This window comes from Ictidomys tridecemlineatus, chromosome 7, assembly GCF_052094955.1.
Source record: "Ictidomys tridecemlineatus isolate mIctTri1 chromosome 7, mIctTri1.hap1, whole genome shotgun sequence".
Taxonomy (NCBI): Eukaryota; Metazoa; Chordata; class Mammalia; order Rodentia; family Sciuridae; genus Ictidomys; species Ictidomys tridecemlineatus.
In genome coordinates this window covers 35,742,917-35,757,813 of record NC_135483.1, presented here as the reverse complement: position 1 = coordinate 35,757,813, position 14,897 = coordinate 35,742,917, and the positions used below count along the sequence as shown (strand labels likewise).

General features: G+C 36.0%; 1 protein-coding gene across 1 annotated transcript in view; it reads right to left on the bottom strand.

Moving 5' to 3' along the window:
* The window catches only part of Rgs22 (regulator of G protein signaling 22), a 112,284-nt gene that overhangs the window by 35,910 nt on the left and 61,477 nt on the right, over positions 1-14,897 (bottom strand). The gene's annotated exons all lie outside the window — the stretch shown is intronic.

The following is a 14,897-nucleotide window of genomic DNA, read 5'->3' as shown; positions in this document are numbered from 1 at the left end:
GCAAGAGAAGGCAAACAAGCTCAAGTGAGTCTTTCCCTGAAAGGGAAAGACTACTTAAGACTACTAAAGACAAAGCAATGTGTTACCCAAAGAATTTGGGTTTTCTTTTCTTTTTCTATTTTTTCATTTGTGGTTAGCAATTTGCCAATTTCTCTTAGCTGAAAAAATTCTGAAGATGTACTAGGTACTATAATGATTGATTCAAGGTTATAAGACTCCTTTTTTTCCTTTATATTCACAACATTTTCTACTTTCCACAGTTATTTGAAATGCCTCCCTCTGCTCTTTTGCTGGTGGAACTAGACATCAAACCAGGGCCTTGTGTATGCAAGGCAGACATTCTGTCCCAGCTCCAAATTGCTTGTTTGGAAACAAGAGGCAAGAATACAGAGGACTGAAATTTTGACTATTATTAGTCTTCTACTCTAGATACCAAACAGACCTCTTGCCCTCCCTGAGCTACAGAGTTTTATGAGTCTTCTAATTATCCCTTTTGTCATAAAATATCTTCATGTGATGTCCTACGTTCTGGAGGAGGTATAGGAAGGGGATATGAGTAAATGGGAAGATATACAAAGAACTTTTAACCAACCTGCCATAGACATCTATTCTGTTCTACCCATTGGTCTTGTCTATCAATAATATTTATATCTGAGAAGAAATCTGATAATATTTTATTTGTAAAATTTTTTATGTACTAGATATGCCATATCCTGAACATCAGGTTTAAAAATAGAGTGTCTAAGAATGTCTATTTGGGGCTGGGGTTGTTGCTCAGTGGTAGAGTGCTTGCCTAGCATGTTTAAGGCACTGGGTTCAATTCTCAGCACCACATATAAATAAATAAATAAGAAAAGTTCATGAACAACTAAAAAAATATTTTTAAAAAGGTTATTACAATGTCTAGACTCAACTCAGAAAAATCACATATATTTGAGTGTGTGTGTGTTAGCAGGGATTGAACCCAGGAGTGTTCTGCCTCTAAGCAACATCCCAAACCCTTTTATATTATTTTGCCCAAGCTCCCCTTGAGCTTGTAATCCTCTTGTGTCAACCTTCCAAGTAGCTGGGATTACAGGTGTGTGCAACTGAGCTCGAATTTTAAAAATCTTTAAAAAGTTTTAAAGAGTCCACACTAATAACACAAGCATTTACTGAGTATCTACTATGTTTTAGACACTTGCCTAGGTGTTATGTATGCAAAGGTTAATGAATAAGGGCCAGTGCCTGCCCTGAAAGAGCCCACTTGTTAGTGACATGAAGATGAAAAATCACTGTGGAATACAGTATGATAAACGCTACAACAGAGCTACATATTACAAGTGAGATCTCCAGTGACTGCCTATACAATCTTTTATGCTTATCTTCCATGAATTGCCTTTCAAACTTTATACTCAAATACCAAATTTTCTGTAATTTCCTTTAATCTTGCAGGTCCACCATTCCATATCATTATACATATTGCTCCATCAATCTTGAATATTGAGCCTATTGTACATTTTGCCTGCTTGATAAATTCCAGTTTTTAAAAAATTAAAAACTTACATGGATTTCTCCTCCTCTAGGAAGCTTTTTCTTTCCTCCTAAGACCATATGTTCTATGTCCACCACACTATACTGCAATGAAGTACTTATGTGTCCTCTCTTCTGGGCTCAGATGCTTGAGGGAAAAGACTATAACTTATTCATCTGTGAATCTCCAATTGTTCTTGGCAGAATAGATCCCATAAACCACTATTGAATTGCACCAAATCCATAGAGAAGACACACAATACTAAAAGAGGTCAAATGAAGTGAGGTTCAAGTAAAAAAAGGGTTAAAGGTGCTGGTTAAAGGGCAACTGAAATGATCTACAATAAAATAGGAAAGCAAATAAAACTGTGGAACCAATCTGGATGCCCTTCAATAGATGAATGGATAAAAAAAACTGTGGTATGTATACACAATGGACTATTACTCAGCATTAAAAGAGAATAAAATTATGGCATTTGCAGGTAAATGGATGGAGTTGGAGAATATCATGCAAAGCAAAGTAAGTCAATCCCATAAAACCAAAAACCGAATGTTCTCTCTGATAAGTGGATGTTGATCCATCATGGGGCGAGAGGGGCATGGGAAAAAAATGGAGGAACTTTGATTGGACAAACAGGAGTGAGTGGGAAAGGGTCATGGGGGCAGGAAAGATGGTGGAATGAGATGAACATCATTCTCTAGGTACATGTATGACTGCACATATGATACGATGCAACATGGTGTACAACCAGAGAAATGAAAAGTTGTGCTGCAATTGTGTACAATGAATAAAAATGCATTCTGCTGTCATATATACCTAATTATACTAAATAAATTAATTAAAATAAACAAATAAGTACACAGAAGTAGATGGTTAGGTGGAGGTGGCTGAGGAACAAAGCACCAAGCAACACAAGAACACGAAAAAAACACCCATCAGGCACTGACGGAACCGCCTGTCAATCAGCCGGGTCCCCAGGCCAATCCTGGATCTTAGCCAGCTCCCACCACCACTACCACCAACAACAACAACTCCAGTAGGCCAAGGGACTCTAAGCCCAATAAGGATTCCAGTCCCATGGAGCCTCCAGCGCTTCTACTTAGACCCATTCTGTCAGTCTAAGAGTTCTGCCTGGGAGCAAAATCTCAATAAAGCCTCGTTCAGTGGCCTTTTAAAATCTGCCTCCTTTTGGTCGCTGCTGCCTGACCTTACATTGATTTTCTGGATCCAATGGTAGCTCTTGTTCTAATTTTTCAGGAATTTCTATGCTGTTTTCCATAATGACTGTGCCATTTACATTTGTAACAGTGTTTTAGTGTTATCATTAATCCATATTCACCAATACTTATTATCTTTTGATTTTTGATAATCACTTTGATAATAATTTATGTCACTGCCATACAATATGCTGCAGTACTCCAGGTTTTAAATCCTGTGTTTTATTTTTCTTTGTGAAATTCACTTGTAATTCCTTTTTTCTATTTCTGTGCATGTTTAAATTCTGATAATTTTTATTAGTATATCCTTAAATTCATTTAGTGTTTCTCATCTTTGTCAAATAAATTGATAAATCAATAAAAAATAAACTAGCAAAGTACATAAAGTAAAAATCAGAATATCAAGGAGCTAGAAGTTATAAGGTAGAGGAATGGAGGGCTGTTAAAAGGGAGCACTGTACAATTCAACATGTGACAAGCACTCAACAAACCTTTGCTAAGTGGTTGAATGATAGCTTAATGACTCAAAGCAAAACTGTGATCCAAAAGGAGAATTTCAGAGTTCAAATACTTAGAGCTGAGTAGTTGCAAATGACAATGTATGGCCATCTCTATAGTAAACTGAAGAGAAATAAAGTTAAGAGACATTGGAGATGGATAAGCAGGATCTAGGTCATTAGTGCAGATGTTGAAGAGCTTCAAGATGATAAAAGAGAAAGGAAATTTCAGTCATTTATTGAAATTTTCTAGGAATATAAAGAATACTTAAGGTCTTTAAATAACATTAATGAGGTTTGCGAGAGGGAAAATTAACAGTTTTCAAAATTTTTAAAGTGGTTAAAAGATGAGGCTTGAACAGTAGAAGAGAAGAGCTCTTCTACTTGAGTGCTGTGAAATACAGGGAAGAGACGCTAAGAGCCATTCTAGAAGTTCTGCTTAGTTAAGTAATCTACGGTTTCCGTAACTTTGAAAACCAGAAACCTCCTTTCCTAGAAATAGTTGGGTACAGTAGCCCAAAGTGAACCATACTCTTACTGAACAATTTTATAATATTTAAAGTTAAAGTTGTTTCATACACACACACACAACACATACACATTTCATATAGAAATATTTCTTTTTCTAATTTTGGGAGGGTTTTAGGAGACTGACTTACAAAATTGACTAGTCCTTACTTTATTATAAACCTAACAAGATAAGATTGTAACAGATTAAAATCTATTCTTAAATATGTCCTAAGTTGTTAAGTTTTTGAAAGTGCATAAATTAAACTAAAAAGTCCAAATTACCAAGTAACAACATTTAAAAATGTCTCTTGGGCTAAAAGAGTAGCTCAGTACCAGAAGTGCTTGCTAGTATGTATGAGGCCCCAGGCTCAATCCCCAGCACTAGAAAAAAAAAAAAAAAATATATATATATATATATATATATATATATATATATATAATTTGCTCCATTAATTCCAAAGTCATCTCAAAGGAAATTCAATAACCCAGGTCACTAATTAAAATTCAGAAGTCAGGTTAAATTTGAACAGGAATATTCTCTAAATGGCAAAATAAAACAACATCTTTGTCTTTGGGTCAGCTACATTCAAAGCTATAATTTTAAAAGATTTGACATGCTGCATATAAATTTATTTAATTGAAGTCAAAATAACTCATTTGATTTAAAAAAAATTGGGAGCATTGAAGAGAGCAAAATTGTGCAGATGTGGAAATGGTGACTAGGATAAGTGACAGAAATGATGACTGCTAGCTTCTGGTGGAACCCAAATCTATTCCCTTCTCTTTTGTTCTCCATATTGCCTTCACTCCTGTTTTATGTCCACCACCTACTGCTACCATGAGGCCCATGAGAGTCTATGTGCAGTATATACATATCCTGTTATGACCCTACCTTTGTGGACACTGTGTACCAAGTTGCCATACGCAGTTGTGTCCAGTTGCCTGGGCTTTTTTACTTTCTGGAATTTTGCTTTATGATTTTCTTTTTCTTTTTTCTTTTCTTTTTTTTATTTGTTTTTATTAGTTATACATTACAGGATGCATTTATAAACTTTGATATATCATACATAGATGGGGTATAATTTCACATTTTTCTGAGTGTACATGTTGTAGAATCATATTGGTCATGCAAGCAAAATATATACATAAAGTAAAAAAAAAAAAAAAGTCTGTTTCATTCTACTATCCTTCCTGTATCCCCAAATCCCCTCCTCTCTCCTCCCTTCACTTCCCTCTACCAAATCTAAAGTAATTTTTTTCTTTTTTCTTTTTTTTTTAAGAGAGTGAGAGAGGAAGAGAGAGAGAGAGAGAGAATTTTAATATTTATTTTTTAGTTATTGGCAGACACAACATCTTTGTTTTGTACGTGGTGCTGAGGATCGAACCTGGGTCGCATGCATGCCAGGCAAGCACGCTACCGCTTGAGCCACATCCCCAGCCCTAAAGTAATTTTTTTCTTCTCTAGTGCCCCCACCCTTTATTGTGAATTAGCTTCCACATATCAAACATTTGGCCTTTGGTTTTTTGGGATTGGCTTATTTTGCTTAGCATGATATTCTCCAACTCCATCCATTTACCAGCATATGGCATAATTTCATTCTTCTTTAAAGCTGAGTAATATTTCACTGAATATATATACCACATTTTTTATCCATTCATTTTTTTAAAAATTTTAATTTGCTAAATATGACAACAGAATGCATTAAAATTCATATTACACATATAGAGCACATTTTTTCGTATCTCTGGTTGTACACAAAGTAGAGTCACATCCTTCGTGTCTTTATACATGTACTTTGGGTAATGATGACCATTGCATTCCAACACCGTCTTTCCTATCCCTATTCCTCTCTCTTCCCCTCCCTCCCCTCTTCTCCTTTGCCCTATCTAGAGTTCATTTAATCCTCCCCCGCCCCCACTTTATGATTTTTTTTTAGTTGTAGTTGGACACAATACCTTTATTTTATTTATTTTTATGTGGTGCTGAGGATCGAACCCAGCACCTCGCATCTCCTAGGTGAGCGCTCTATCCCTGAGCCACAACCCCAGCACACTTTATGATTTTCTTAAGAACGAGTTTCTCTTTACCACTTACCACACTAGTTGCACAATTTCCTATCTCTGATCACACTCTTCTTCCTTTTCGATCTGATCTCCCACTGAGTTTTTTTTTTTTTTGCCTTCAGCACAATCCACAGCTTCTTTCTGTCCTCTAAATAAACCACACATCACCTAACTTCTCTTACTTACATGCAATCAGAACTGAAGACTGTCAATTATTTCAGTGACACTCACATGAATACCTCTAATTCCTCCCCACTGTGACAGAGACTCAATTAGGGCCTCACCTAACCATTCATTAATTTTTCCAACTCTATCCTCAAGGTCCCAGTAAAAACTATGACAAATTGGTTCCATTGTAGAGACTTAAAGAAGCAAAACAAAAAACCTCAGCTGAGATTGCAAAGCTTGCTGCTTTTTGCTTATTTTGGACCAATTCCATTTCCACTTTCTAAATGTTGCCATCTTCCTCAAAGCCCTCAATTTTACTTTTATGCTTTGTCATATTCATAATCTTTATCTCCCACTTCACTTAAAAAAGAAAACACTACTATGAATGCCCTAACTTTTCCTCTCAAGATCTCTCCTCTAAGTCTGTGTGTTTTTCTTGTGTCTCAAAGGAAGATTCGTTTCCAAGCCTGAACCATTCACATATGCTCTGACTACATTCCTCCGGAACTTCCAACAGGGTAGCAGGGATTATTTCCTTAGTGCTTTGCTCTCTTAACCTTTCTACTGCTTCCATTTCCTTCCTTATGCCACAAAGTTGTTCAAGTGAAATGACTCTCCCATTCTTAAATATTTCCTTACTTTTGAGGTTTTGCCCTCAAATTATTACCACTACCTCTCTTCTTTAAAAATGTTCACACTTCTGTAATCTACTGCAATCTGCCTTTCATGCCAGTCAAACTGATCTCCAAGATCACTATCAATCACATAATCTCAGTTCAATAATCTGCCTCCTTAATCTCCATCCTATTTGAGTCCATAGTTGCTTTGACACTGCTGATTATCTCTGTTCTTCTTGACTGAGTTCTCTGACACTTTCTCTTGACCCTACTATTTCCACTTCTTCTTGGGCTCCTTTGCGGACTCCTTCTCCTCTATCCCCATTAAAAGAAGGCACTCCCTAAAGTTCCACACTCTACTTTCTTCTCAGTTCATGTTTATACAGTTCACATTCTCTTGTGCCAGGCCTCTCCCAAAGGACTCAAGCTTCCTCAAACCCCTAAGTCTAGCTTGGCTATCCCTCCTTCGTGCTCCCATGGACCCTGTACTTTTTTTTTTAGTTGTTGATGGACCTTTATTTAATTTATTTATATGCAGTGCTGAGAATCGAACCCAGTGCCTTGCACATGCTAGGCAAGCACTCTATCCCTGAGCTACAATCCCAGCCTGACCTCATACTTTTAAAGTGAAGCTTTATAAAGACAGAATCATAACCCTAAATGTAGAATGAATGAGTGAATGAGTGAATAATGTCACCCATTCCCAAAGATTTAACAGTCAACTGTATGTGGAAAAAACCCAAATATATATATAGCTTTGGACCTGATATTTTCCCCTGAATTCGAAACCTTTACTTCTAGCTGCCTTCTTATAATAGCTTCCTCAACATCCTATAGACCCTCAATGACTCAGGAGTATAACAAACCACTTTCCTAACCTCCCAAGCCTTCCTCTTGTGTTTCCAGTTTTCATTAATAACATACCATCACAGCACAATCTGACTCTCCCTCACATTTCCTTCCTTTCTCCTCAAAGTTGAGGCCTATAAATTTAATCTCAACAAAGAAACAAAGAGAAACTACCAGGAACAAGTATAAAACTAGGAGACGGAAATAAGCAGCACAGTATCGAGAACACCACACAACCAGGTTTTGTTCCCAAGCTGCTGTCTGCTCCTGTCCTTCCTGACCACCTCTCAATGTGCTCCATTCAGCCACAGGGGCTGTGCATAGTATTTGGCTGTGCGATCCATAGACTCAAGGAGTTATAATTAGGATAGTCATGTGTCCTCAATATGGTCTAAGCCTACTGCGTGGGCATATTAGTAACTGTTCCACTTTCACTATCAAAAGCATCTGGATTTAGATAATAAATTCTATGGTTTGCCTATATTTAACTGCCACCACTTATATAAAATTATGAAGTTTCTCTAAAACAAGGCTCCTAGAAATTCTTGACACACACTGAAAGCTGACAATATAGGATAGAAAGGCAGAGGGTAGCCCTCACTAAGAAACATTTAGATATTTGTCTAATTTCCAATCATATGAACTGAATAGCTGTTCTCAAAAGCCAGAATCTAAAGTGAGGAATTTGGGTTGGAAGCTTCACAGACTCCCTGGTTAAAAATAAATGCTCTCCCACTTTGTTTACTTATTTATGTAGCTTCTTCACAGTCAGTGTATGAGAACATTGTTCAAGATAAAGTAATTTCTGGGGCTGGGGATGTGGCTCAAGCGGTAGCGCGCTCGCCTGGCATGCGTGCGGCCCGGGTTCGATCCTCAGCACCACATACCAACAAAGATGTTGTGTCCGCCGAGAAGTAAAAAATAAATATTAAAAATTCTCTCTCTCTCTCTCCCCTCTCTCACTCTCTCTTTAAAAAAAAAAAAAAGATAAAGTAATTTCTTTCTTTTCAAGTGTCAATCTCCACTATGGTAACCAGCAAAATCCTTACATCCTTAACTTCCCCAATTCTTAACCCATGTTGTAAAATTACAGGAACTAGAGGTGTTAGAAAGGGGCTTGAAGGTGTTAGAAAGGTGTTAGAAATGTGGCATCCCACATTTACATTACACACATTTACAGTTTTGTGTTCAGGCTCTCTGCATTCCTCTTTACCTCCCCCAGTAGGGACAAAGGTGGTTAAGTAGGTAAGGAGGAGAAAACAGAATTCCATTGCCAGTCCTTTAGAGCACACAGTAAATTTATAGTACATTCAGTTATGTATGGCATTAAAATATGAATATATTTTTCTAACAACCAAGGGAAAAACCTGTAAGTGAATAATTGACTACATGTAACAAATTCAAGAGATGAACATATTGTGTTTATTATGTAACAAAATTTAAAAGCTAAAATCTTCATAAATATGAAAATCATTTTTGCCTATGTAAACTAACTTTATGGTGAAATATTTCAATTCGATCCCTGATACCCAAATAGTACAGTCTAATTAAGGGTTAAAAACATTGTTTCAATATCCTGGGTATTTGTTGCTTTATTGCCCACCCAGCTCTTCCTCTCTAGCCACAGAGAAATAACAATGTAGCTCATGTTGGAGACAAAAAAAAAAAAAATGAAATAACGACAACAACAACGGAAAAAAAAAGCTCCCTTCATGTTCCACTTGGCCCCTCTGATTCCCAGTAAAGCAGATTCACTCATACACAGCTGTGGCGGACATGATTCCAATTTAAACATTAACCTCCGATGCATTAACAGCCCAGCAGGAAAGTTTTTGAGAAAGGATACAAGCACTGCCTGTCTGTGATCAGACTGCCTGGCACTGCATACAACACGGCTCTGAACTCCATCTCTCCTGGAGACACTCAAAGGTTATGTAATCAGGAAACGCAGAACGGGCGGCCTGCCCTGCACCTCTCTACACCTGTGCCTGTGACTCGCTTTCTTGGCAACTGCATCAAATAGGGGGAAAGAAAAGCAAGGCTTCTCCCTAAAAAAAAAAAAAAAAAAAAAAACAAAAAAACAAAAAAAACTTTTACAGTCTTGAAGTTCTGGAAGTTCATTTTCTGGTTTTAGCTAAACTCTTAAGATTAGCTGATGGCTAACAAGAATAGTAAAAGACAAAGATGACAGCAGGAAGAGTTGAAATGGAGAGGGGAAAAAAAAGAATGGAGAAACAAATTGGAAGAAATGAGAATGAGAAATGAAGACCAAAAATAATAAAAATGGGGTGGGACAGAAAAACAACACTGTTCCAATAAATATTTTCTTTCTAAAGGGAACTAAATGGAGAATATTATTTATTTTTAATACATATTAGTTTGTTGGCATTATAGGGAAAAATTTTTCTAATTTTGCCTCCATAAGGAAATCTCAGATGCTTCATTAATTAGAGACAATATCCTATTTATACTACTTCATTATACGACGCAGATGGATCAAACAAATTAAAATATAACATATGCCAACTTTTATTTTTTCCAAACCTATGATATTTTGCATGCAAGACTGTAGCATTACCAATTAACTTTTCAGAATCATTTTGAAAGTGTATGTTACTGAGCATCTTCTTGGGTGGAAGTGGATCTCAATAGCTTTCAAACATTAAAATGCATCACAGGCTTATTTTTACCATGTTAATGAATGTTTTCTTATTGCATCATGAAGTTTAAACAAACAAACTTCAGAAATGGGAATTATGGACTTACTGGACATATTCTTATTTTAAAAATTACCTTTATTTTATTTAGTTTCTTATGTGGTGCTGAGGATTGAACCCAGTGCCTCATGCATGCTAGGTGAGTGCTCTATCACTAAGCCACAACCCCAGCCCTATATTCTCATTTTTAACAATGCCAAAGAGGGAGAGAAAAAAAGGGAAAAAGAATTTTCCACTACTGTCTGTGTTATTTAGATTTCTCTTTGTAGCAAAGACTAAATGATGACAGCTATGGGTTAAGATTCTAATTATCATGCTGTAGACACATGCTGTAGAAGCACCCAGCAAAGTATTCTCCTTGTGCCAAAGGTGAGCACAGTCTTGGGAAGGCATCTTTTCCATAAGTAGGGGCCATTTGATGAGCTGCAGCTTGACACTCATCTGTGTTCCAATGAAAACAAGAACAATTTCTGTGTCCTTAAAAGGCAAAGTCAAGAATAATACCAAATGTTGTAGCACATGTGTTGATTTGTTATGTTACATTTCAGCTGTTAGTTATGTTAATGGAACAGTTTCACATACTTCCTTTTGATGTATTTATTTTAATGATCATGTGTATGTCTTTCTAATGATTGCCTGGTAACACTGATTGCATGATGTTTTGCTGTCACCACCAGGCCAGGATTGGAAGTAAGAAAGAGAAATGTAAAACTTTGGAACTCTATGACTTAAAATGAGCTCTTCAGTATGCTGAGGATGTATCAGATTCTGTGTGAGACCTTGATACTGGCTTACAGGACATCAAGAAGATCTTATTACCAGATTAACTAAAATTGGGGATAAAGTAGATTTTCTTTTGTATGTTGCCACCACAAAGACATTATAAATGTATGAGGTGATAGATATCTGATTGTCCTGATTAATTCATTGCATAAGGTATATATCAAATCATCACATTGTATCCATACATATGTAAAATTATTATATGCTAATTTAAAAATAAATAGTAGATTTTCAACAATATTAAAGTATTTCAGAGATTAGGAGAAAACATTTTTGCTCCAGCATTCTGCATCATTAGCAAGTTGATTTTTTCTTGGACTCATTACTTAACTATAATGATAAACAGCAGCAGAAGGCATTTTAATATGCATCTTTCACATTCTTCTAGTAATTTCTAAAGATTCCTACCAAGAGTATATATGAAATATCAAGCTGTGTGCCATTGCTATTCCTTCTACTTATGGGTAGAAAGCACCGGAGATCCGCCTGATAGACTGATGGGGTAGGATCAATGAAGATCCATCAGCCCCCAAGGAAGAAGAAATAGATATCTCACAAAACCCATGACATTACTTTATATACTCTAAAGGAAAATCAAATCAAAACAAAAAACGGAGAATCCATTGGCTACAGAAATACAGAAAGCTTTTTCATCAGCTCCTTCCTCAAGTTCATTGTGAACAAACTATAAGACCTAATAATTCTAGAACAAAGATGATGTGCCACCAAAGGTGGCACAAGCAAGGACATGAGCAGTCTCTAAAAGATGGAAGAAAATTCTGAAGGTGGAGGGTTAGGGTCTACAGTCCTAACATGAAGAAGCTCAAAAACAGAGAGGAACAGAGTGATACTTCTCTTGTCGTTACCTCTCTCCCTCCATCTTATGATGATTTGTAAATTTTCTGGAATTTTGTGAGTTAGTTGTTAAACTCAGTTTCAAAGTTAAATTACAGTTACAATTTAAGAAGTTATATTAAAAACAAAGACAATGAATATAAGGAATATTCAAAACTCACTGCTTCCTATGATTCTGTTTTACTGTTATCCATGCTCTTGAAGTTATTTACTCTGTTGTATCTTAAGGTGAAGAGACTATATAATGGTGTGCTCCTTTCCAAGTCTCCTAACCCTGCATCTGGTGACATGTTGGGGTCTGAAATCACCCATGTTGTAAAGTATTTACACCCAGAGATCAGCAAATACTACAAATCAGGACAGCTCCTGATAGTTGGTTGTTAAACATTTACCATCATACCACTGATTAAAAGGCAAATATATTTCTTTTCCTATAATGACCACTAAAGAGAAGTAAAGTAGGGAAAAGGCAAATGACATCAGTTAATTCTAATATTTACTGGAGGAAAGCTACGTCCCACAATAAACCAATTCACACCACAATGTGCCAATTTATAACAGTTTACTTCCATACTCCACTTAACTGACATCCATTTTTAAAAATACTGATATAGTTAAACCCCTTTTAATAGTTAAGAGTCAGGCTCTGAACCACAAAAGGAGGGCCAGTATGCTTTCTTTAAATCTGTCTGATTATATTCTGAACAGTCTTTATTTAGAAAAGGGTAAAGCTAAGCTTCAAAAGTTAATTTCAGTCTGATAAGTGAGTCAGAAGAGGTTAAGAATGTAATAGGGAAAAACTTGTTAACTTGTCCTCTTGAGAAAGTACAAGGAGCAGCTTTGAAGAAGAAACATGAAAGCAGTCAGAGAAATACAGTTGGTTCTAATGGGTCTGGATTCAGTCTCTGAACCCCAAAGAGACCTGAATCACTTCACAGATAATCTTAAGCACAATAGAGCAGATGTCCACTGTAACAACAAGCAAAAAACAGACAGATGTACTTAAAGGCAAATAGCAGAGTAATGTGGGACCATCTCAACTCTATCTTTGGAATTTATATAAAACAATCAGATGAAACTATGTTCCAAGATGCTAAAGGCAAAAAATAGTCCTTAGAGGTGTTTATAAAAGGAATATAAATGCCCTGATACAGGATACTTGCAGAAATCACAAAATGTTTTCTTCAGTAAAAAAAGAAAAAGAATAAAAAAAGTCTGTTTTCATAACCATTCACAGCTCTAGTGGGCACAGAACATTATCTGAGTTCATATGAGGCAGAAAAAGAAAATAATGAGCAAGTTCAAGCAATCCAAACTTTTTTTTCTGCAAAAGGAGGAAAAAATGATGATTTTTAATGACTTCTCATATCCCACTAGGAGCTCAAAAACATTACCGAGGAGCGATGCCGAAAGGGAATAAATTACAGATGGAGCTCTCCACAAATGGATTTCCATGTGAAGAACTTAAGTTTTTCAATTAGGAAGCTTAAAGATGGGATAGGGATTGCAACATCCTGATACTGAAAGGCAGACTACTGCGGAGATCAACACAAGATGGAATTGCACACAAAAAGATAACGTGATGACAATTGAACTGAGAATTCCTGGCAATTGCTCAGACCCTACTAAGAAGTCAAAGCAAAAGAACTTTTAAAAAAAATGCCAATAAGATAAAAGAATAAAACGAACTTGAATCATTTTGGACAGAATGAAAAATCAGCAGGGGAAAATAGAACGTGTTAAGTAAAGCCAAAAACAAACCATAAACTCAAGGGACACAATAGACTAGGTTTTTAAGGCCAGTTTGGGCCATTGCTCAAGACATTTTAAGCAAAATTGATTTAAGTACACGATGGAATAAAATAGACAAGCACACACATAAAAGAATTTCTACTAAGCAGTCTAAGGCAACCTAAGGAATAAATATTTTTTTTAAATCTTATCAACATTTATTTTTTAAAAATTCTTTATCAAAAGCATGACATGTATTTAAACTAATATAATTATTTAATCCCTAATAATCATTAGTGATATCTTAAAAAAATCAATGAACAAGAAATAATTCAATGAGAAATTCATGATTATATTAACATTTTTGGTTTAAAAAAACATCTCACTGAGATGCTAATCCATGCTAACAAAGCACACAAGACCAATAGAAGAAACCAGAGGATCAAGTGATTGCAATGAGAAAATCTACCATCAATCATGCTGGGTGTTGACAGTAACTGGCACACTACCTTGAAGAACAAACAGGTTTACAGGTAGCTGGTTACCTGAAGTCAGAAGAGGGGGAGTTAACCGTGTGATCACTATGGTTGTTCTCTCTATCCAGAACTAAACTGTAACCAGGTACTCACATGAGTAGGCATCTCAGCTTGGTGCTTTCAGAGCACAGTTACGGTTGGCCTCTGTCACACTTTCCTTTCTGGGGTGCTGCTGGTTAGCCAACTCCTCTTCTTGACAGGAACATTCTTTCTTTAAATGTACTGATGTTTTCGTTACAAATCTTAAAGACCCATGAAGCCATTCTGTGTCTATCTGTTCTAAATTGTTATACATTGATTTCATCGTATATGTTTCAAAAAGCAACTTTGGTGAGGTAAGAGGGGTCAGGAAGATTTCACTGTTGCTCCTGTGAGGTTTATTAAGATCTCTTTCTTAAGAACAAATTTGGACTATTAACACAGTATTTCTGTAAGGATGGAATATGGATGGATAATAGATGAAGTTGGGTGATGGTTTATGAGGGCTCCTTAAACTATTTTTACACAAAGATGTTTTAAAAAAATAAAAACATCTGGCTAGTGTTCATATCCAAATAATCAATGATTAACTCTAATTTGATTTATAACATGTTGCTGAATATAAACATGTCCATGAGTTCATTCATTTATTCAATAATTAATAGAGCACTTTTCATAAGCTACCTGCAAGGCAGTCAAGCAGACAGTCTTAATGGACTCATAGGTCTAATGAAGAAAAATATTAAGGGTGAAATCTGACATATTATGTTCATAAAGGTACTAAGATGAAAGATTAAACAAGATGATAAACTGAGAAAAAAATTTTTTTGTAGAGACAGTGAATAATAAGAAAGCCACAAC